Source organism: Prosopis cineraria, unplaced genomic scaffold (assembly GCF_029017545.1).
Source record: "Prosopis cineraria cultivar Desert tree isolate PC_DT_omini unplaced genomic scaffold, ASM2901754v1 PC2, whole genome shotgun sequence".
Taxonomy (NCBI): domain Eukaryota; kingdom Viridiplantae; phylum Streptophyta; class Magnoliopsida; order Fabales; family Fabaceae; genus Prosopis; species Prosopis cineraria.
This window is the reverse complement of record NW_026555333.1, coordinates 44,200,483-44,204,242: the sequence shown is the minus strand read 5'-3', so window position 1 is coordinate 44,204,242 and position 3,760 is coordinate 44,200,483.

The window sequence follows — 3,760 nt, the reverse complement described above, 5'->3', positions numbered from 1 at the left end:
CAAGAAAATGATGAAATTATATTGATGTTAATGATAATAAAAAAATTCAAGATTTAGCTGATGATGTTAGCAAATTTTAATTCTTATTAGTGTTGATTTTGTAATGTTATTATTTTTTATTAGACTTAAATTTATTGTTGCTTGTATTAACTTAAAAAGTTTTTTCTAAACTTAATATTATGTGTAATAAGTTTTTTTAAATTTCAAATATTTTTTTTTAAATTTTTAGATTAAAAAATAAAAAATATAAGGCGAAGGCCTTGAATCAACCCTAGAGATCAATGTTGTACTGATCAAAATGGAGTTATGAGATATAAGTGGACTAAACAGGGCTAATATTCTGAAGATCTGTCCCCTCACGCATATCCGATGAAATTCAAATGACAATGAGAAGATTAGCATGATATTGACTTCTTTCCACTGCGCCTCCATTGCAAATGTAAACTATTTAGATTAAATTTTTAATAATACAGATTAACTTATACTTTTAAAATTATTAAATTTAAATCATCAACTCCAATTCACTTTTGTGGAGGGAAGCCAATCCGATAGACACAAATGGAGAGACGATACTACGAAGATCCATCGCAAATCCTTGTTCTCCAATGGTTGCAACCTTTTTGGCTCAGGCTTGACAAGCATACTATCACTGTCGAATTTCGCCAATGTCCATTATCCTGATTTGCTCTGTTAAACACCTCTGAATTTTCGCCAATGTCGAATTTCTAACTCAATAACTGTCCCCAATAGTTAAGATCTGTGGCACATATCTAAATATTTTTTGCACTCTTAACACTTAAAAAGAATTTAAAAAGAATTTTTTTTAACACAACAAATAAGTACTTAGCCCATCTTTATCGATAGAGTTTAAACTCGGATAGGGTTAAAAATAATATATATTATTTTCAAATAGATCATTAATCAGTGTCACCAGCACATCACAAATCGAACAAAATATTCCGCAGAGAACTGGAAAGCATATAAACTTTACCCTATAATAAGGAGGGGGAGTAATGTTTTTATGCATAAATACTATAATGGTATATTTGGCTTTAAATTTAAGATCTCACTTAGATGTGTAAAAATGTATAAATTTTGATTTTATTGGTCTAAATCTAAATCCGTTTTTATTATATTTTTTTATAATTTCAAATTCTTTTTACATCCTAATAATTTGAAGGTTGGGTTGATCAAAATAAAACCTTGAGACATGGACGGACTTAACAAGGGCTAGCTTTTTTAAAACTTGGAAGTTTTAAGAACCGACTTTAATTCACAGATTTGTTAGACATGCAGAAAAGGGGCAGAGGAGGAGCATTCCATTGAAGGATAGCCAAGTCGGAACTATAACACCACATGTTTTGATTAAAACAAAGAAAACGTTGGGGTTGGTCCTGGAAAAAAGAGAGAGAAAGTTGGAACGTGCTTCACATTAAAATTTAAGTTGTGAACTAACCCTTTTACAAATGCTCTGGGAGCACTAAATATGCTATTTTACTCTAAGTGGTAGGCAAACCTATTTGTCTTTATGCTTTTAAAGGTCGGAAGCAGATCCTCTTCGCAACAGCTTCCCTCATGATGTGTTTGGCCGGAAGGAGGGGAAAGAAAGGAAGGATTATATTTTTATATTATGTTATTTGATTTTGTTGGAGGAGAGGAAAGAGAGTTTTAATAATTTTGTTTGGTTTGAAAAGAAAAGGGAAGAGATGTAATAATTAATTTATTATATATTACATATATTATTTTTTCTTCTATCTTACATAAATTAATCTAAACCACCAAAAAAAAAAATCTATAGTGGAAATAATTTGAAACTGAGTTATTTGGATAATTATGTCAGTAATTAACAAAAAAAAAAACCTACAAAACATTATTTCTACATAAATAATATAAACTCTCATTAAAAGTTTATTTTTTATACCAACCCCATAAAAGTTGTTTAAAATTTTTTGAAAAACAAAAACATGATTCTACTCCCTAATTAATTTACAGTTTATGAATAATATTAGTTGAAATTTTAAATTCTTAAAAAATGTCAATATTTTTATTTATATCCTTATTAAATATAATATATAAAAGTTTTGATAATAGTAATTAAAATTGTAATACATGAATTTTTTTTAAAATAATAAATAAAGTAGGAAGATAATTAAAAAATAAATATAAAATTTATTTAATGTTTTATATTTTGGATTAAGTAAAGTTTTGCAAGGATACCTTATATTATGATCATGTTAGAAATTTGTAAAAATGTAAGAGAGATTATAAAATGTTTTTTTTGGTAAACGATTATAAAATGTTGATGAAAACTAGAAAGAGAAGCAGTAGATCTTTATGTACTACTCCCTTTAATCCTATTTATAAATAATTTCTATCAATTTCATTAATATTAATATAATAAAAGTATAAAGAATAAAAGTAAATGAAATTTTAAATATAACTCCCAACTAAAAAGCAAAACATAAATAGACCGTATAATATTATTTTGAATTATGGGACAAAAATATCCTAAAAGTTTTTAAAAAACACTAGATACTCTCACTTTTTAGTTGGAACAATGTCGTCTCGAAAGTTTTAAAAAGAGAACAATTTTATCCTACCATTTATCAACCATTACTTTGACTTTTTCTTCATCAAGTGGCAATCACATGGTATTTTTCAAAAAAATTTAAAAAAAATTCATTGCACGGAACATATGCAATCCTTCTTTCCATGACTCTCATTCTCTCCGATCCAATAGTTGGTACTATTACCTAGTTACCTCCCACAATAAGGTCAAGACTCTTTCCTTCCATTGGCTTAGCCATTTCCCATTCCTCCATAGATCTTATTATTGCAAGTGACGACATGATTTCCCCTTACGCAAGAAGAAGATTCTATTGCATGAATTATAGTCCTTTTAGTGTTTTATGTCATGATATTTCCTCAATCCCTGCATTAAAATTTGAGCTTTCATGTATATATTAAAATTGAACAGATAAATTGACCTTCATCGTACTTGAATTTCACAAACCTATTCGTCTTTTAAGCTATGACCTTGTGTCAATGTCCGATGAAAGGTATAAAAATTAAAAAAATTGAAATAAAAACTGAAAAGCATATGCAACTAAAGAAGAAACACCCTTTAAAAACTGAAAAGGGAAGAGATGTAATAATTAATTTATTATTATATTTACATATATTATTTTTTCTTCTATCTTACATAAATTAATCTAAACCACCAAAAAAAAAAATTTATAGTGGAAATGATTTGAAACTGAATTATTTGGATAATTAGGTCAGTAATTAAAAAAAACACCTACAAAAACATTATTTTTACATAAATAATATAAACTCTCATTAAAAGTTTTTTTTGGGCCAAAAAAATAAAATTTTATTTTTTATACCAACCCCATAAAAGTTGTTTAAAATTTTTTGAAAAACAAAAGCATGATTCTACTCCCTCTAAATCACAATATAGGTTATAATTAATTAATTTACAGTTTACGAATAATATTAGTTGAGATTTTAAATTCTTAAAAATGTTAATATTTTTTTATTTATATCCTTATTAAATATCATATATAAAAGCCTTGATAGTAATAATTAAAATTTTAACACATAATTTTTTTTAAAAAGAATAATAAATAAAATAAGGATATAATTAAAAAATAAATATAAAATTTATTTAATGCTCTGTATTTTGAATTAAGTAAAGTTTTTTAAGGATACCTTATATTATAATCATGTGAGGGGAAGTTCTAACCATGGGAACCACAAG